At 46.4% G+C, this 21,516-nt stretch overlaps 1 long non-coding RNA gene across 1 annotated transcript in view; it reads right to left on the reverse strand.

Moving 5' to 3' along the window:
• Window positions 1-21,516, reverse strand: part of LOC142071383 (uncharacterized) — a 150,199-nt gene that overhangs the window by 92,774 nt on the left and 35,909 nt on the right. The window contains exon 2 of the long non-coding RNA XR_012667417.1: window positions 6,835-7,002. This is a non-coding gene — a long non-coding RNA (uncharacterized LOC142071383). The remainder of the gene's footprint in view (window positions 1-6,834; window positions 7,003-21,516) is intronic.

Raw genomic sequence — 21,516 nt, forward strand, 5'->3', positions numbered from 1 at the left:
TCCCAGATGGGCCATGTTTTATCTGACAGCCGCCATCTTGGAGCTGGGGATGACGGGTTTGGGGTGTGGGAGTGCCTCATGGCTGGGGCAGGGGTTTGGGGTGTGGGAAGGCCTCAGGGCGCTGGGTAGAGGCTCTGGGTGGGGCCAGGGATGAGGAGTTTGGGGTGCAGGCAGGGGGGCTGGGTTTGGGGGGGCTCAGGACTGGGGCAGGGCATTGGGGTGCAGCGTTGGGGTATGGGCTTACCTTGGGTGGCTCCCGGTCAGCGGTGCAGTGTAGAGGCAGTCTTCCTGCGTGTTCTGGCACCGCGGACCATGTTGCACCCCAGAAGTGGCCAGCAGGTTCAGCTCCTAGGCAAAGGCATGCAAGTGGCTCTGTGCGGCTCTCACCCACAGGCACACAATACTCCCCACCCCCACCTAGGAGCCGAACCTGCTGGCCACTTCTGGGGTGCAGTGTGGTGTTGGAACAGATAGGGACTAGCCTGCCTTAGCTCTGCAGCATGACCAACAGGACTTTTAATGGCTGGGTCGGCGGTGCTGACAAGAGCTGCCACAACCCAGTCCCTTCCATTCTGCGACCCAGTTCTGGGTCACGGCCCACAGTTTGAAAACCACTGCCGTAGCCTATGTCTCTCTCTCTCTCATACAATATGTGATCTGTTGCAATAAAAAAAAGAAGAAAAAGAGGAAGAAGTAGTAACAGTAGTTTCAGCCCTAAGAGTTGCAGTCTAAAAGCATGAATGGTACAATGTAATAATATACCATACAGTCATAGAGATGATGTAGGGCTGGAAAGGACCTTGAGAGGTCATCTAGTCCATCCCTGTATGCTGAAGTAGAATTAAGTATACAGAGACCAGCCCTGGCAAGTGTTTGTCTAATCTGTTCTTAAAAACCTTCAGTGACAGGGATTCCACAACCTCCCTTGGTAACACATTCCAGTGCCTTACCACCCTTATAATTAGAAAGTTTTTCCTAATATCTACCAGTGGTTCTCAAACTGTGGGTCAGGACCCTAAAGTGGGTCGTGACCCTGTTTTAATGGCGTCACCAGGGCTGGTGTGAGACGTGCTGGGGCCCGGGGACCAAGCCCAAGCCCCACCGCCTCGGGCCAAAGCTGAGGCCTGAGGGCTTCAGCCCTGGGCCGCAGGGCTCAGGCTTCGGCTCCAGCCCTGGGCAGTGGGGCTTAGGTAGTAGGCCCCCGGCCCAGGGCTGATGGCCTTGGGCTTCAGCTTGGCCCCCTTCCCTGAGGCAGTGGGGCTCAGGCTTTGAATTTGGCCCCCCAACCTGGGAAGGTGAGGTTCAGGTGAGTGAGCAAGCGTCCAGGGGCTGCTAACAGGGAGTTTTTCGAGAGGGAGTTCTCCAGGTGAAGGAAGAGCAAATACGGGACCCTTGGGGTAAGTGGCTGTCTGTAGTGTGTTTTGGAGTTTGGGGGTTACGTGCTGTGTGCTGAGCTTGTGTTTGTTTGTTTGTTTGTTTGTTTGTTTGTTTGTTTGAAGGACCGTTTGCTATGGCCGGCAGTTGGAAGCTGTAAGCTTCTAAACAAGGTTTGAAATCTAGACGCCTCTGGTCACTGGCTGAGCCTTAGGCAGGGGGCGGGGCTATCAAGGAGGCCAGGGCTTTATAAAGCAGTAAGCAAGCGGCCAGGGGCCACTAACAGGGAGTTTTGAGAAGGAGTTTGGAAGGGGAGTGGGAAGGGGGTGAGGTACACTTGCCATTCTTTAAAACCTTTACACTAAACTATAATCAAAACTTCTTGATTTAAACAAAAACCCTATAATTAACCTAGGTAACTCTAGGAGAAAATGCAGGCAGAAGCCCAGCAGCAGACTGGGGGCTATCCGAGCAAATTAGTTGAAACAATAGTAAAGAATAAAATTGTCAGACACATAGAAGAACATACATTGTTGGGCAAAAGTCAACATGGCTTCTGTAAAGGGAAATCATGTCTTACTAATCTATTAGAGTTCTCTCAGGGGGGTCAACAAACATGTGGACAAGGGGGATCCAGTGGACATAGTGTATTTGGATTTCCAGAAAGCCTTTGACAAGGTCCCTCACCAAAGGCTCTTATGTAAATTAAGTTGTCATGGGATAAGAGGGAAGATCGTTTCATGGATTGAGAACTGGTTAAAAGACAGGGAACAAAGGGTAGGAATAAATGGTAAATTTTCAGAATGGAGAGGGGTAACTAGTGGTGTTCCCCAAGGGTCAGTCCTAGGACCAATCCTATTCAACCTATTCATAAATGATCTGGAGAAAGGGATAATCAGCGAGGTGGCAAAGTTTGAAGATGATACTAAACTGTTAAGACCAAAGCAGACTGTGAAGAACTTTAAAAAGAGCTCACAAAACTAAGTGATTGGGCAACAAAATGGCAAATGAAATTTAATGTGGATAAATGTAAAATAATGCACATTGGAAAAAATAACCCCAACTATACATACAATATGATGGGGGCTAATTTAGCTACAACTAATCAGGAGAAAGATCTTGGCGTCATCGTGGATAGTTCTCTGAAGACGTCCATGCAGTGTGCAGTGGCAGTCAAAAAAGCAAATGGGATGTTAGGAATAATTAAAAAAGGGATAGAGAATAAGATGGAGAATATCTTATTGCCCTTATATAAATCCATGGTACGGCCACATCTTGAATACTGTGTATAGATGTGGTCCCCTCATCTCAAAAAAGATATAATGGCATTAGAAAAGGTTCAGAAAAGGGCAACTAAAATGATTAGGGGTTTGAAACGGGTCCCATATGAGGAGAGATTAAAGAGGTTAGGACTTTTCAGCTTGGAAAAGAGGAGACTAAGGGGGGATATGATAGAGGTCTATAAAATCATGAGTGTTGTGGAGAAAGTGAATAAGGAAAAGTTATTTACTTGTTCCCATAATATAAGAACTAGGGGCCACCAAATGAAATTAATGGGTAGCAGGTTTAAAACAAATAAAAGGAAATTCTTCTTCACTCCGTGCACAGTCAACCTGTGGAACTCCTTGCCTGAGGAGGTTGTGAAGGCTAGGACCATAACAGGGTTTAAAAGAGAACTGGATACATTCATGGATGTTAAGTCCATTAATGGCTATTAGCCAGGATGGGTAATAAATGGTGTCCCTAGCCTCTGTTTGTCAGAGGGTGGAGACGGATGGCAGGAGAGAGATCACTGATCATTACCTGTTAGGTTCACTCCTTCTGGGGCACCTGGCATTGGCCACTGTCGGTAGACAGGATACTGGGCTGGATGGACCTTTGGTCTGACCCAGTATGGCCATTCTTATGTTCTTATGTTGGGTGGGCTTCGGTCCCCGTTCCCCCACCCCAGGCTCACGTGGTATATTTTGTGCTCAGAAAGGGGGCACAGTACAATGAAGTTTGAGAACCGCTAACCTAATCTCCCTTGCTGCAGTATTCCTCTCATTTCTCTTATTTTAGCCGTTACGTATTGCTTGGGTGTAGGTAGGGATGAAAATCAGTACAACATTCTAGTCCTTTACCCACCACAGGAAATGGTAAATTCATCATCTTGAGACTGGATGTCTCTAAAATAGATGCACTAGTTCAAACACAAAGCACCAGCCTGGGTAGTGTTCATTTACATAGTAGAAAAGAATAATTCCTTCCCCTGCATGAATTACTGGGCAACATTCTATGTCCTGTGTTATAAATGATCATAGTAATCCCAGGGCCTGGTCTTAAAATCTGTTATTCACTGCAGCCCTTGGTGCCAGTCTGACTGAAGTCACAAGGAAGTTATGTTAGAGGATGAAGAGAAAGAGGAGGAATAGAGAAATGCAAGTGAGTGGGTATGATATACTGTGTTTGTGAATTGCTTTGGGAAGGTGCATCCTTCATTGTTGCCAATAAGAAGGGAGAAGGTCTTCCCTCAAGTCTTAGGTAGGGGGAATTTCAGCTGAAGTAAGCTTTGCCTGAATAAGGGCTTGAGGTGTCACAACTGCTTCAATTGACTTAGTTCCTCTTTGGGGCAGGGGCGGCGAGTTATATGGGCCCGTGGGGCCCATGCTCCAGCAATATTCAGGGCACAAGGGCCCGGCTCCACCAATGTTTGGAGCCTGGTCTCTCCCTTGGCCCCACTTGCTGCCCTTGCGCGCCTTCCGCCCTGCCTGAGCCCTGGGCAGCGGGCAGCTGCCCCCTGCAGCTCTGCACTGTGCTCTGCCCGCTCCCAGCATCAACTGCCGCTGCAAGGTCCTAGTGCCCCCCAACCAGTAGCGCCAGGGCAGGCTGACCCAGGCTGACCCTGACCTTCCACCTCAGATGGACGGACCGACCCTTCCCTTTTCCGGTGGGACCCTCCACCAATACAGGGCCTCCCTCCCCCCCCACCCGCAGACACTGCTCCTGCCCCACACTGGGCAAGGGGCAGCCCCATCCCCCACCCCAGTGAGGCTACAGTGAGGGGCAGCAGCAGGGGAGGAGACGCACACGTGATGGCAGCCCTCCTGCCCCGCACCCACCACAGGGGAGACGAGGGGGCTTCCTGGACCTGAAAGGGGCCCTAGGAGCAAGTGCAGTGACAGTGGTGCGAGGTGTGTGCACTGCCAGAATGGAGAGGGGAGCCCCTCCCCTGGAGCTTGCTACTGCCAGCAGGGAGAGGGCTGGGGGGAATCCTCCTCTCTGGCCCCAGCCCAGGGCAGCCTGCCTGCACCCCAAACTCCTCATCCTCAGCCCTGCCCCAGAGTCCGTACCCCCAGCCAGAGCCCACACCCCAACCCTCTGCCCTGGCCCTGAGCCTCCTCCTGCACCATGAACCCCTCATCCCCAGCCCCACCCCGCAGCCCCAGAGCCCTCACATTTTTACATTAATTTTTAAAAATAAATATTGGCTTACAAGACAAGTGGGCAGGGGGCAGGACCTGGACCCATTCTGGGCACTACCAAAAATTATACAAACCTGCTGCCCCTGCTCTGGGGTTGTTTCCCAGTTTGCAATAGAGTGGTGACCACTTAAGGACAGTGGGCAGAAGGAATGCAAAAATCCAGGCCTGACTTGGCAAACCTCTGAGATGCTTGTGAAGCCCTTTCACGGGGGGGGGGGGGCTGTGAGAAGGTGTTCACATACTACAGTAATGAGGGTCATGCTTGTACCATAGCTAGAAAGATTAGAAATTCCTGATTTCTCCCTTTTTCTCATTGTGGTGACCATTCCTCCATCAAACAGACTGGGAGCAGTTTCTTTGAGTGCCAGGGTTCCCAAAGTCTGGCACCACATACCACTGGTGCTGTGTGAGCTTCATGTTCCATCCATTCATTTCACAACCATTTTTTAAGAAGGTGGTACATGAACCAATAATGTCTGGGAACTGCTGCTCTAGATCCCATAAGAATGGCCATACTGGGTCAGACCAAAGGTCCATCTCGCCCAGTATCCTGTCTTCCAACAGTGGCCAATGCCACGTGCGCCCAAGGGAACAAACAGAACAGGTAATGAACATAGAATCATAGAATATCAGGGTTGGAAGGGACCACAGGAGGTCATCTAGCCCAACCCCCTGCTCAAAGCAGGACTGATCCCCAATTAAATCATCCCAGCCAGGGCTTTGTCAAGCCTGACTTTAAAAACTTCTAAGGAAGGAGATTCCACCACCTCCCTAGGTAACACATTCCAGTGTTTCACCACCCTCCTAGTGAGAAAGTTTTTCCTAATAGCCAACATAAATCTCCCCCACTGCAACTTGAGACCATTACTCCTTGTTCTGTCATCTGCCACCACTGAGAACAGTCTAGAGCCATCCTCTTTGGAACCCCCTTTCAGGTAGTTGAAAGCAGCTATCAAATCCCCCCTCATTCTTCTCTTCCGTAGACTAAACATCCCCAGTTCCCTCAGCCTCTCCTCATAAGTCATGTGTTCCAGACCCCTAATCATTTTTGTTGCCCTCTGCTGGACTCTTTCCAATTTTTCCACATCCTTCTTGTAGTGTGGGGCCCAAAACTGGACACAGTACTCCAGATGAGGCCTCACCAGTGTCGAATAGAGGGGAACGATCACGTCCCTCGATCTGCTGGCAATGCCCCTACTTATACATCCCAAAATGCCATTGGCTTTCTTGGCAACAAGGGCACACTGTTGACTCATATCCATTCTCTGTTGCACACTGCCAGCTTCTGGCAAACAGAGGCTAGGGACACCGTCCCTGCCCATCCTAGCTAATAGCAATTGATGGACCTGTCCTCATCCAGGTCCATCTAGTTCTTTTTTGAACCATGTTATAGTCTTGAGCCCTGTTACAGTCCATCAATGCCTATTCTTGTATCAGCCATAACGCATCTATTAAAGGGGTAGGAGGTCTTCCCAGTCCCATTTCCAGAGTGGAATGTGATTGCTCCTGGAGAAGCATGAATGTCTCCTCTTTAGTTCTGCACTCTCAGACCCAACCAGCAAGGGCTGTTTTCACAGATGCATGAATGCTGATTGCCAGGATCACCTCAATTTCCACTTTTCCCCAAAGCTACAGAATCCAGTTCCAATCAGCCACTGATATCTCACATTTTCAAACTCAGATCTTATCAGTGAAGTTTGGGATCCTTTATGAGGTGCCAGTAATCTTACAATGACTTTTTTTCTGCCCAGCCTTCATTAGGGTATGTTCTGTATCATAAAGAAAACATCAGATCATTTGCATCAATCAATCTATCCTCTCCCCTTTGAAAAACCATGAATTAACAGCCTGCCTGTGACTAAGCAAGCAAATCAGCAGCAGTTTAAATCAGCTCCTGAATCAGAAGGAGCAGGGGGAAAAAGGGATCTGAATAAGCCTTAATCACTTACAAGTCTCAACATGAACAATTAGGTGTTTTACTGTTGTTCTGACTCACCAGTTAAATGCATGACACTGACTTTCATGGATGGCAGTAAGACCGTCACACTTGGATGGTGGGAAGGAAGTAGCGGGTGCAGTGGAACCATTTATGCAGCAAGTTAAGTGTTTCCTGTATGCATTCCTTTAGCCAATGTACTATGAAATCTGCCCAGAAGATAAAAACCTATAAAGAGAAAGAGATCCCAAGAAGGCAGGTGGAAAAAAACCCGTCAAACACAAACAAATCCATCTTTGCACTTTCTTAAGTGTTTTCCTTCAAAGATTAGGGTAATCCTTTGTGTATACTTGTTTCAGCTGTGTTATTACATGTGTGTAATGATTACTGCTATAATTCCTTCTAGTAAGAAGCTTAAACTATCTGGGGAAAATGTACTTTTTAGTAATCGATTAGTTGATACTTATGTAAAGAAGCAAATAGCTTATCCTCAATACACACACAGACACCCCGGATATTCTTACTGATGCAAATGAAGGGAAGAGTATACAGGAGACTAAGGGCTTGTTTACATGGGGATAGCCAAGATCATACACAGTGTAAGGAGAGTGGTCACTTTGGATAAGCTATTACCAGCAGGAGAGTGAGTTTGTGTGGTGGGGGGTGAGAAAACCTGGATTTGTGCTGGAAATGACCCAACTTGATTATCATACACATTGTAAGGAGAGTGATCACTTTAGATAAGCTATTACCAGCAGGATAGTGGGGTGGGAGGAGGTATTTTGTCATGCTTTGTGTGTATATAATAAGATCTTCTAAACTTTCCACAGTATGCATCCGATGAAGTGAGCTGTAGCTCACGAAAGCTTATGCTCAAATAAATTGGTTAGTCTCTAAGGTGCCACAAGTACTCCTTTTCTTTTAACTAAAGATATGAATTTGAAGTAGATTAGTTAACACTGCATTCAACCCAGGTGAACACCCTCAGTTAGAATTAAAGTGGCCTTAATTAGGCTTCATTGAATTCACTTCCAAAGCAAATTAAACTAAACCAAATTAGGGCCACTTTAATTCTGAATAAGAGTGTCCACAGAGGGATTTAATGTGGTTTAACTAATCCACCTCAAATTCACACCTTTAGTTAATTCAGATTAATTTGCCTGGATGTCCCCACGTAGACAACCCCAAAATACATAGACAGAAATAGGCCAAATATTAAGTGTCCAGACTTCAGAATTGTTATTATTTGCAATACGGTAGCATGTAGAGACTGCCACTGAGATCTGAGCCCCATGGCTAGGCACTATACCTACACATAACAGGAGATAGTCCCTACTCTCAAAGTCTTTACAATCTAATATTATACAATCATCTATATACCATAAATTTGATCCTCTGAAGAAGCAGCAGGTTAGATCTGGGATTTTCAAAGGAGTTTAAGGAGTTGAAAATTCAATGGGAGTTAGGCACCTAAATCATTTAGGTCCCTTTGACAATCCCAGACTTGATACTCAGAAGACAGCATAGCAATTAAGAAGAAAAGTAGTATTTTAAAGTGTATTTGTGTAGTACCCTAGTGAGGCCTGAACGCTGACTAGGGCCTCTGGGCACAATCAATAAATCAACATTATAATAATAATCATCAATAATAATAATAAGCAAAATAATGATAATTTATTGTATGCAGTGTTATTCACATACATAAAGCAAAGTACCTGATACAATTACCAAGATAAATGAAAAGATATAATAGCTAATACTATAATATTTTATTTATAAATAATAATAATTAATTAATAATATGGTATGGATTTAAATGCACTATGCAGTAATACACCCCACAAACTGAAAGCAATTTTGTGACTGAAGAGGTTAAGATTTATGGGATCTGGCATTTGTCACAGACTGAATGGTGGAGGCAAACAGGCCAGACATCATTGTTATAGAAAAGAAGACAAACAAGACCACGGTAATTGATATCCCCATACTAGCCAACAGAAACGTAAAAAAGAAACAAGAAAAGACAAGAGCAAAGTCTGAAGAACTCTGTCATGAAGTGGAACCATTATGGAAAACTAGAACAAAGGTGATCCCAGTGGAGCACTTGGAGCCATCCCATAGGGTATGAACGAGCAGCTCAAGAACACGCTAGGAGTGCATGACACCACAATTATTGATCTCCAGGAGACAGTTCTCTTAGATACTGCAAAAAATGTTAAGGAAAGTCAAAGGAGAACAGGTGCATTTGGGCACCTAAAATGTAGGAATTCTGCAGAGGGGTTAACCAAACTCCTGACTACCCAAAATTATGGCATCGGTTCATGGCCAGGATCTATTGGTGACTCATGGGGATACATTTTAGACAGTAGCTCTTCCCTTCTTATGCTTAAAGATCTTGTATGTGGTGAACCTATTTAGGGGTTTTTTTTAGAAAATTTGTATTCATGCAATACCAAGGAATAATAATAATTAATAATTTGAATTGTAATGGCACTTAGGAACCCGAATCACAGACCAGGACCCCACGTTGCTAGGCGCTGAACAGACAGAACAAAAAGACAGTCCTTCCCCCAAAGAGTTTACAATCTAAGTGTAAAACAACAGACAAGAGGTGCTTACAACAGATGGGGGAATACAAGCAAACAGTGAGACCATATTGGTCAGCATAATAAGCAGTGATCTCAGCACACTCACTGCCTAACCATTGTTAATTTTTTTGTAGGCATCGTTGCAAAGGAGAATTTTAAGGAAGGAGTTGAAGGAGAGCAATGAGGTACTACAGTAGTGTCTAGAGAGACTCCAGTCAAAACTGGGGACCAGCGTGCTAGGCTGTGTATGAACATAAAGCTGAAGGAGTTTATACTAAGGACCTTATCCTGCAAACACTTCCCCATGGGATTAACTTTACACGCTGTGAGTTGTCCCATTGTATTCAACACAACTCACAGTGCAACAAAGTTAAGCAAGTGTACACATGTTTGCAGAACCAGGTCCTAAGGTACAAAGTGGGTAAAACCAAGAGCAGGAAGGAGAGGGGCTATGAGGATGAGGGAGACAGCAATGAGAACGTGCGTTACCATAAACCAGCAATGTGCACAGCTAGATAGTTACCAATCTGTTTTTTTAGCTGTGAGATAGATGAGATAAATATCAGAATTCCAGCACTGCCAAAAGCCGACCCCTCCGCACCCCCCCCTTCTCTCACTTACATGTACAACCTCTGTTTCTCATGTATGTGTAACCGCAGGTTTCACTTTGGTGAATCGTGTGCTTGAATGCCCTTTGGTGGCAAGGCCCTGTTTATTGTGTCACATATGGGCAAAAAAGAGGAGCCTGCATCTATTTTGTTGTCCTTTGAGTGGAAATTGCCAAGCGAAGGTCATGCTGCCTGCACCCTCCTGCCCGCTGCTTGCTGACTACCCAGGATATTTTCCATTAGTTCAGCACATCTTGTAGTGTTTATCTGCTTGCTCTTTGGACAAACAATAGCCTCTTTCTTTTCCATTGTCAAAAAAACTGGGATGGAAATAATGACACCAGCCAGATACATCACTAGTTCCTACAGTGCCTTTTGGCTGTAAGATATAGTGCCAAATCCCGCTCACCTTACTTACGTGAGCGCCGTTGTCTCCAGGGGACTACCTGTGAAGTGTAAGCGTTTGGCCCATATTGTACACCGAGTAATGCAGAGCACCTGTAGACACTGTGGATATGTGCTTAGTCGCTCTCATTAATGGTATTGTGATAATATGGCACGTCCCGGAGTCAGCACTACATCCAAGCCTTTCCCTTAAGCAGCACATACCTTACACACATCTAATGTTAGTGGCAGGCCTCATGCTTTTTATTTTTATATCATGTGGATACTTGTTTTTACAGCTCCTTTCTTCCCAGTACACAGGTGAAATGTGCTGACTCTTTGACCTGCTCTGCTCTCAGTCCTGGCCCTGGTCTTCCCTCTGTCCATTTGCAGCTGTAAGAGCCTTCTCCTCTGCAGCGTCTGTGATCTGAAATAACCATTTTCTACCATGCTTATGCCTCTTGTTTTCTCCTTTCCTCAGACAGTTTTGAACTTTTTAAAACTGTGGATCAGATTTGGGCTGGTCCCTGCACAAAATGTGTGACGGGCAAAGGGGGAGGGGCACAAGGAACATCCTTACCTGTGACTCCCTCAGGAGTCAGCCACAGCTACAGTCCTTGCTCTCCCCGGAAGCTAGTTGCACAAAAAAGATGGCATGGGGAGAAGGAAGGGCCATGACCTGCCTTCACCCTGTACTGGCTTGCTGATGTATAGGTGTGGCAGGGATACAGGATCAGGGGGTTATGCTGCAGTGCTTCCTAGGATACTCTTTGGCTGAAGGAGGCTGCATCAAATCAAGTTGCATGATACTGAACCTAATAAGGCAGCCCATTTGAAAACTGATCTGAGCTCCGAGCTCCTAGTGCCACTGGAATTCTCTGCTACGCCAGCTTCCTGGGAACTGTTTTGAACTTTCTTTTTTTAAAAGAGCAATTAATCACGCAGCAGAGCTTGAAATCAGTCCAACTGCAATAAAAGTGCCTTCGCAGAGTCTGCTCAGCCTAGTGAGCGTTGTTTCCAGCAGCCTGACTTCAGGCATCAGGAAACTTTCAGATGCACTAACTTTGCAGCTCCCAGTTCCTGCAGGAATCTTAACTGTTAACATCTGTACCCAGGGAAAGGCTTAATGAAAGCGACTCCCTCGTTTCATTTTATTTATCATTTACCTTCAGTCAGAGTTTCTACCACACTGGTAGCTCTTATATTTCTACTGGTCCCCTCAATTAATCCCTCCAAAGTAAGGGCCCAGTTCTGCAAGGTGTTGGCTTTCCCCACAACCAGCTCTTGCCAAGGAGAGTTGAGGGCTCTTAGCCCCTTGGAGGAACCCCTGAAGATCTTGCAAGATCAGTCCCCAAAGCCCCCTCCATCCGCTCCTGTTCTGCATGTGGTTTACAGCATGCTACAGGATGGCATTTTCCCACCGTATGAAGTTTTCACTAGATGTGAAGCAGACATGGAAGTGCAGAGAGGAAGGATTAGTGTGGCACAATAATCCCTTGTCAGTTTGGTTATTAGGGTCCAGTGGTGGCAGCAAATGATATTATAGTCTCCCTAAAACCCGAGTCTGTTGCTCTGTTGAGGGCATGGGCAGTGGTATACACACCATCCTCCACAGGGTCCACAGGATCCAATTAAAAGTTTCCTAGGTACATTCCTTATGGCTCTTTTTGATCATTCATCAGTCCTCTTATTGACACATGAGAAATTTTTAGTTTTATTAATGACCTTGGCACACAAAGTAGAAGTGTCCTGATGAAACAGAAACGGGATGAAATTCAATAGTAGTAAAGACAAGTCATGCACTTAGGGTCAAATAATAAGAATTTCTACTACAAGCTGGTGGGGGTGGAGGGCTCCTCATTTGGAAGTAATGGAGGAGGAGAGAGATCTGGGTGTGTGGATTAATCACAGGATGACTGTGAGCCACCAATGTGAAGTGGCTATGAAAAAGGCAAATGTAGTCCTAGGCTGAGACGCTTCCCAGGGAGATAGAGAAATATTAATGCTGTTGTACAAGGCAGTGATAAGACCTCATTTGGAATACTGTGCACATGTTCATGAAAAATGAACTGTCTGGAGCAGGTGTAGAGAAGAGCTACTAGGATGATCACGGGAATAGAGGGCCTGTCTTATGGGAGGAGACTGGAAGAGCTTGGTTTGTTTAGTCTCTCGAAAAGAAGTCAAAGGGGGGATATAGAAATTTAGGATTGGATAGGACCCTGATAGGTCATCTAGTCAAGTCCCCTGCACTGAGGCAGGACTAAGTATTATCTACCATCTCTGACAGGTGTTTGTCTAACCTGCTCTTAAAAACCTCCAATGGTGGATATTCCACAACCTCCCTAGAAGAAAAGGAGTACTTGTGGCACCTTAGAGACTAACCAATTTATTTGCGCATAAGCTTTCGTGAGCTACAGCTCACTTCATCGGATGCATGATGTAGCTCACGAAAGCTTATGCTCAAATAAATTGGTTAGTCTCTAAGGTGTCACTAGTACTCCTTTTCTTTTTGAAAATACAGACTAACATGGCTGCTACTCTGAAACCTCCCTAGGCAATTTATTCCAGTGCTTAACTACCATGACAGGAAGTTTTTCCTAATGTCCAACCTAAGCCCCCTTTGAGGCAATTTAAGCCCATGGCTTCTTGTCCTATCCTCAGCGGTTAAGGAGAACAATTTTTCACCATCCTCCTCGTAACAAACTTTTATGTACTTGAAAATTATTATCAAGTCCCCGCTCAGTCTTCTCTTCTCTAGACTTAACTGTGCTTGTGGCATTGCTAAGTTGGAGAAGGGGTACTATGACTCAGCTGTGCTTGAGGCAATGCCATAATTATTGTGTCAGTCATGCTTTCTATCCACTGATTGCACATGCCTAAGGGCCATGTCTTCTGAGGGTAGGGCCATTCAGATAAACACTATTCTGAAGGAGAGGTAGGGTGTGGAGACAGCTGTCTTTCTTACCTATCCTGGTATCCGGTGACTGATTTATCAGTGGGCAGACACGTGGACATAAATTGTATACTCAGGGAAAAGGAACTTTAGACAGGCCCTTCATGATCAGCTGGGACCTCTGTCAGAATCAAAGATTTTACGTTCAATTTCTGTTCTCTTTTTTTCATAGAAATTTGTCCAGAACATGAAACAGCAGGGCCAATGCCCCCCAGTTTGGTTTCCCTCACACTTCTGCAACTATGCCAACCCTCACCATTTTATCATGGATAGAGCTGGTCAGGAAACTGAGGCAAAAACTGACAGACCCCAGAAGAAATAGTCTTTTTTTCCAAGGCTCAGGCCATGTCTACCTTACGGGTGTTACAGTGGCATAATTACAGTACTGTAGCTATATTACTATAACCCTGTAGCGTAGATTGAGACTACTGTGACAGAAGCAGTTTTTCCATCATTGAAGGAACCCCACCTCCCCAAGCAATGGTAGCTAGGCTGATGGAAGCAGTCATCTGTCAACCAACCTGTGTCTACACTGCGGGTTAGGTCAGCATAGCTACATCACTGAAGGGGGTGGATTTTTCTGGCCCTTGAACCTGAAACATATGGCCCACCCCATAGCTGTAGCTCTGTTGACCTAAGTTTTAAGTGTAGACCAGGCTTGAGTCTCAGCTCTAGGAATTTTCTTGCAAATCAGCATGCTGCAATGTTCATGTAGAGAGATCTATAACTCTCCAGGCAAAGACCTGTCCCATCCTGAGAAGTCTTAAACATGAAAAACATTTGACCAGTTGATTCAGGATTAGGGCATTCTGAAATAGTGATGAGGTGCGATAACATACTTGGAAAATGTGAACTTATGATTAGGTGCGATAACATACTTGGAAAATGTGAACATATGATGATGATGATAATAACAAGGCTCAGTAGTTCTATATAGCACTTTTTCACCCACAGATCTCGAAGTGTATCACAAAGGTTGGCAAGCATTATTACATCCCTTTTACAGCTGTGGAAACTCAAGCAAAAGCAGTCGAGTGACTTGCTCAGGTTCACACAGTGATTCAGTGGCAGAGCCAGGATTAGAATCCATGTCTCCGGGTTCCTAGGCCAGTGCCCTAGGCCTGCTATGCACCTTAGTTTGTTTAGGAAATTATTATTATTGATAATAGTAATATCTAGTTCTTATACTCATGCCAACAATTTTTGAAAACTCATAAACTGTGGAGATGCTGGGAGGCTGAGGGAAGCAAGTGTGGTGATTTTTTAAAAACAAAAAAGAATAAAGAGTATTCTGGTGATTACCATTGGAAAGTCCAACTTCTATCCCTAGCAATAAAATGGAAGAATTATTATGAGAATCAAAACCACTAGGGGATGATAGAGGCATGCTGCAGTGGATGATGGGGCAGCGTGTGGGCAGAGAGCATGCAGGAGCAGAGAACTCACAATCATAAAAAAATAAAAACAAACCCTGCCATCCTCAAGATGGGGTTTTCAAACATGCTTAGCACTGTTCTCACTCTGTTCCTATTGCAGGACTTCCTTTGACCGCAATGGGAGCAGGGTTAGGCCAATGCTAAGCACTTTTTCAAATTCCCACGCTGAAGGTCCATAGGTTTCAGGTGGAGCCAAGGGACCTTTTCCAGAGGAAAGAAGTTGGCAGATACAGCGAGTTCCGAAGGGAGTGTTTCTAAGGGAGAGAAGTTTGAAGAAAGAGTTGGGGGAGGAGCAGAGACGCCAGCAAGGACTCTTTTTCCACAGGAGGGAGGGAAAAGCTTTGTGTCTAGAAGGTCCATGGGAAAATTGATATTGAATCTTTATCAAGACTCTACCACTGAGTTGTGCTTGGGATTTCCAACAAGCAACCTTTGCTTCAGCCATAATAGAAATTAGAAATTGAGAAGAACGGTTAGGTCATCTACTTCATTTTCCTGCCAGTGACAATTTGTTCCCTATAATTTCTGATGAGCACTCCTGACTACAGCACTTGTTTAATCTCTTGGATCAGAACTTTCATTGGTGGGGATTAAAATCTGACTACGTAATGTAATAAGCAAGAAGCTCATAAAATATGTGTAAGGAACATGCCTAAACATATGTAAAAGATTTATCTTAGCAGCCTTCCGAATTCACCTAAGCAGTGTGTGTAATAAAGGGAATGAAATCCAGCATGTTATCCCCCACTTCTTCCCAGTTGTGGTGCCCGCATCATCCTTTGCATGAAATTGGCAGGATCCTGTAAGGAGGTAGTCTGTGGGAGACAAGTTGGCTGGGGTTGCAGGGATGGGAATCGGAGAGGGAGTAGAAGAAGAGCTGTTGACTTAGAAGAGGGGATTGGTAGTGGGGGCCAGCAGGATGTGTGTGTACTCATCATGCTATTTCTTCTGTTCCAGTTGTCTGGCCTATAGCCCTTTTGTAACTATTAGTAGTTGATTGTCTGTGGCTCAAGAAGACTGTTCGATGTTAGCACTGAGACGTTTGTCCTTTTTGCTGATGAGTCTCCATACCTGGTGACTATAACAGTGTTATCTAATATCTTTATCAAAGATCTGGAAGGAAATATGGTGGTTTCTCCATCACTGGAGCACCCAGGGGAAAAATTAAGAGTGCTCTGCACCCATTGGCAGCCAAGCTCTCCACCCCACCCAGGGGTGAAAGTAACTTAAAGGACTTACCGGTACCCAGAGGCCTGAGCGGGGGCAGGGCCTTAACCGAAAGAGGCAGAGCCTTTAAATCACCCCCAGAGCTACCAGCTGCAGAGGTGGCTGGGAGCCCCAGGGGTCAGGGGCAATTTAAAGGGCCTGGGGCTCCAGCCACTGCGGGGAACCCCAGGCCCTTTAAGTAACCTCTGGAGCCCTGCCACCGCTATATTGGGGCTCCCAGCAGCGGGGCTCGGGAGGTGATGTAAAGGGCCTGGGGCTCCCGCCACTGCAGGAAGCCTGGGGAAGCCGGTCCGGTCCAGCATAGCATACCGGACCATACCGGCTTACTTTCACCTCTGACCCCGCCCCACCTCACCTCCTCCTCCGCCTCCTCCCCTGAGCTCGCTGCATCCCCGCTCCTCTGCCTACCTCCCAGCACTTGCCGCCACCAAACAGCTGTAGAAAGCTCTAGGGGGGAGGGGGAGGAGCGGGAACGTGGCGGGCTCAGGGGAGGAGGCGGGGAAGAGGCAGGGCCAGTGTGGGGATTTGGGGAAGGGGTTGGAATGGGGGCAGGAGGGGGTGGAGTGGGACGGGGATTTTGGGGAAGGGGTTGGAATTGGGAAGGGAGGCATAGGCGCTGACTTCTACTGGCGCTGGTGTGTGCTCGAACCCCCTCTGCCCCAGCCCCGCCCCGCCCCCATCCCTGCCCCACCCCCTCCCGTCCCCATTCCAACCCCTTCCCCAAAGTCCCTGCCCCAACTCCGCCTCCTCCCTGCCCCTATTCCAAGTCCTTCCCCAAATCTCCACCCCGGCACCAGTAGAAGTCGGCAATTTGTAAATCAAGATGGGATGTTTTTCTGAAAGATCTGTTCTAGGAGCTATTTTGGGAAAATTTACTGGTCTGTGTTATACAGGAGGTCAGACTAGATGATCACAACGGTCTCTTCTGGCCTTGGAATCTCTGAATCTATGAAGGGAAAGTTGGACAGCGTCAATGGTAGCTATGCAATCATGGGGATAATTCAGCATCGCGCTGTAAGGTTTAGCAAAGCGAAAGAGAACACAAAATGGGGAGGTTGGGAATAGGACAGTGCAGCAGAAGAGAAGTATTTTTTGTTACCATGGAATCATTTTTTATCTCTTCTTCTTTTCCACTTCTCAGTTGATTAGTCCTGAAGTTTCTTTGCACCTTCACAATGCCCTTCACTTTGTTTGGATGTTTTATAGTATTTTTGCTTCTCACTTTTTCTCCATGTGAGTCCATATGTAATGGAGGAATATAGGTTCAAATTCAGACCACAGTTACACCAAGGGCTTGTCTACAACGAGGGTTTTACGCTGCAGTAACTCAAGTTAGTCTGGTGTGAAAATGCCTGCATACATACAATGCAATTCATTAGAGTGCACTAACTCTGAATTTATTGTGAACTCTGGAGTCCTCTTCCAGAGCATACTAAGTTCGAGGCAAACTGAGGTAGTTCAATCTATTGTTTGTGTACATTCAGTGCTGCCAAGCACTACTTTGGCAGTCCTACAAGTCCAACTGCTATCCCACAATGCTTTGTGGGCGCCTGTTATTGACCTGTCTGTTTACGCGTGTGCCTTCCACGGCTCTTGGGTCAAATTGAGCAGATGTTCCCGCCCACATTTAAAAACCGGCACAGGGACAGAATTTGCTCATTTGTTCCTGGATTCAAATATATTGGCATTGCTGCATTATTGTTTCAGAAGCTTTGCAACATGCTTCAAGCAGCCACCTGGAGCCAGGCTGAGATCCTGGATCTCCTTGCCATCTGGGGAGAAGCATCAGTGCAGCAAGCTCCAGCCACCACAATAAAGATGTGTTTGCAGACATTGCTAGTCAGATGTCTGCGAGGGGTCACAACCAGGATCCCGACTCGTGTTGGGATAAAGAGCAAACAGCTCAGGAGAACCTACATTAAAACCAGGGAGCCAGGAAACAGTCAGGCTGTGGAAATGTAGCCTCTTTTTTTTTTTTTTTGAGGAACCTGACAGGATTTTGAGCAACCAGGACTGAACCTATGGAGCTTTTGGAACGTGCTGCCCCCCAGCCTCTTCCCCAGGATGAGCAGCAAGGATCTTCGGATGAGGGGGAACATGAGGAGGTCAGTGAAGAGCTACCCCTGGAAAGCCAGGCTCTCTTTGGGACTCAGGACCCTGAGGGCAGCCATGTAAGAAGCAAGCTCAATTCCCAGCCAGAGACCCAGGCTGGGACTGAGGAGCCAGATCTTATGGAGGGAACCTCGGCATGTAAGTATCTATCTTTACAATGTCTGGTTGTGCTATACTTCTCTGCTAGCTTCTGCTCTGGGTGCCCCATGGCCACAGCCATTTTAGGCAGATGTGAGAAAGGAGCCTTTCTGAGTCTCCAGCTCCTGCCTTCCTCCTTAGTTCCACCCTCTCCCCCTTGTTTGTTCAATACCCCCTACTCATTTTCAAAATGGCAGCCGAGCTGGCTGACCAATTGGTTCCTGTCTCATGCTACAGCCCTATTGACTGTTTCCAAGCCTGCACCAAGGAAGGCAGATACCCATCACCTATTTTTTCTTTCTGCTCCCCACATCTGTGCTGCCCAGTGAAACTCTCCCTTCTCCCACCCCACCCCCCAGCTCAGTTCACCTGCTCCAAATGATGGCCAGCAGCGTGGCACAGCTGCAGCCATTATTCAGTCTCCCTTCGTCACCCCTCCTGCAGCATACACACATAATGTAACCATTCAGTTGTGCAAAATTCCACTTTACTGAGACAGTGGTTACAGGAAAAGTTCTCGGTTTACATGAGGTAGACATGGGCATTGCATCCCCATAAAGGTACTAAAACTGAGGTATAAATGCTTCGTAACAAACATTCATACAGAAAAAAGTTTATCTTAGGGACAGCAAAGGCTACAGCTCTTGATGGCTTTTCACAGGCATAGATAGAGAAAGACTGGGAGCAGTTAAGGCTTCAAACAATCAGTGCAGAACCCCATCTATTTTCCTCTGCACTTTTAGCAGTTCTGCAGGAGAGAGAAAGCAGAATCTAAGTCTGAGAAATTGCTCTAGTTTGGTCCAAACATTATGCTGGATAGCTGCACGCTCACGGCCCTGATAGAGCTTGCAGTTCCCTTCTACTCCTGCAGCACTTCTGGGGACACTCCTGGTGAAAAACTTCACAGCATATCTTACTGGTCTCCCCATTGCTTTTGGAATAAGGCCATTCTCTGCCTCCTAGCCGTTTGCCTCAGTGCAACACCATCAAGAATCAGGGCAGTCCAAAGGGGATTCAAAGGGGATTACTATCCAGCTCACCCCAGAGGCCCTCCACTAACCCCTCCAACATCATATGAGCACCTCTAAGGCACAGCAAGACTACCCAGGCAGAGGGTAACATAATTCCCAACACCCCAAAAGCTTCCAAGGCACAATTTGAAATCCAGACAGCATATACTGCCCACCCAAAAATCCTAATGCAGCCCTCCTCCATGCACACACCACTTGGCGTCTCTGAGCTCCTGCCGAGACTGGGAAGAATCTCAGGAAGGGGAAATCAGAAATATATGTTAAAAAATGCTAGCTGGAATATGAACAATAACCGCTTTTTCCCCCTTGCCATGGCAACTGCACCAGCCAAAACCTCAAGGACAGGGTCTTTATCAACAGCTGAGCAGCTGGCTAACCTGAGGGGGAAGAAACAGAAAACTCAGGCGGAAATGTTCGCAGACCTCATTACATACTCCCCCCAGAATTGAAAACAACAGAGGTGTGTGGAGGTTGTTTTTGAGGTTGGAGAGGGACAAAGACAGGGAGCTATCCAAAGAGAGCATTGAAGTGACCAGAGACAGTGTCACATTGGCTAGACAATGTTGCCATGGCAAAAGATACTGTAGAGACAGACAGGGACATGGAGAGGCAACTCCTGGAGGCAGTACAGAAGCAGAATGCTCTTCTGCAGCACATGTTGCTAGCACACACAGATAATCCAGTGCCCTCAACCAGGACCCAGCCACGTTCTGCAGCCCCTGGATAATACAGGGTACTGGGAACACCAGCCATGCTCTCAGAGGCTATCACCTCCACCCCACTCCCTGCCTAAGCTCAGGGCAGAGAGAACAATTGTGCTTGGGAGCCCAGATCTCTTGAGATATCTAATGCCCTGTTAACTTCCAGCTCCAACACTCAACACCAGAAGGCCCAAGAACAAGAAGAGATGTGCTCACGTGTGAACTGGAGCTCCCGCTCTCCACCCACCGCCACCATTTGTGTCTTCTGCCCTGTGTCACTTTAAAGCTTTGGCTCATTGTTGTTTTAAGTGAAGGATTATTTCTGGGTGTTATCAAAGAAGTTGTAGTTTAATAAGAAAAACAATTAAAATTCATTCAGAAAGTGCTGGCAAAGCATTTCACACAGAAAAACTGTAAATTGTGCATAAGTCACAAGTTTTTACAAAGGTACAGACACAAGCAAAATAAGGAGTGCCAGAACATGCCACTTCTGCCACCCATAAACGAGACTGCAAGGTTCACAATCCATTCCTCTCACTTCCCACCTCACTCTCTGGGATAACAGCTGGGGGGTCCAGGTGGTCATTTTCAGGCCTGAGACTCAAAGTAAGAGCAATAGGACTCCCTGACAGTATTGGCCTGGCTGTTTCTATTTTCTAGTGAATGCCTTGCTGGATGCTCAAACTGCTGAGCATGTCTCTCCCACCCATTGTTAAGGCTTTCTTCCTTACTCTCACAAATACTGTGCAACATGCCACATGCATTGCATAGTAATCTTAGGTAAGTTTTTTTCCTTCAACTTCCCACCTAGCTCATAAACAGCACCACCACTGTTATTCTGCAACTACTGAGGTGATAGTTAAACAGTTCCTTCCTTCTGTCCAAGTGGGCAGTCAAGGCTTCATTAACCAGGGAAACAGGGGATAAGATGAGTCTCCCAGGATAACCAGAGCAACGTCTACACCATTAATCATAGAAATGTAGCGGCCTCGAGAGGTAATTAAGCCCAGTCCCCTGCTCTGAGACAGGACCATGTAAACCTAAACCATGCCTGGTTGGTGTTTGTCCAACCTATTTTTAAAAGCATCCAACAACAGGGAATCCACAGCCTCCCATGGTAACGTAACTACCTTTATAGTTAGAAAGTTTTTTCTACCATCCTAAATCTCCCTTGCTGCAGATTAATGTCAATAGTGATCCAGGGGGCAAACTGTCCTGTATTCATTAAGGCAGATAGAGCTGAGTTCTGAAAGATCCTAGCATCATGGTCCTTTCCCGACCACCTGCATTTATGTCTGTAAAACTGCTGTGGTGCTCTTGAAGCACCATGGAGGAATACCCCTTTTTTTTTATAAACTCTGAGCCCTGGTATGGGTGGCAAACAACAGGCACATAGGTCCCATCAATTGCCCCATTACAGCTTGGAGACCTGATGTATGCAAAGCCATCAATAGTCTCACCCGCATGACAATGGCCCCAAGTCGATCTCTCTATAACAAACTGGTCAGCTACAGACTAATAACATTTGGGGGTGGCCAGCTTCCAGATTGCAATGGTGACCCCA

The sequence above is a fragment of the Caretta caretta genome, chromosome 3 (genome assembly GCF_965140235.1).
Source record: "Caretta caretta isolate rCarCar2 chromosome 3, rCarCar1.hap1, whole genome shotgun sequence".
Classification (NCBI taxonomy): Eukaryota; Metazoa; Chordata; order Testudines; family Cheloniidae; genus Caretta; species Caretta caretta.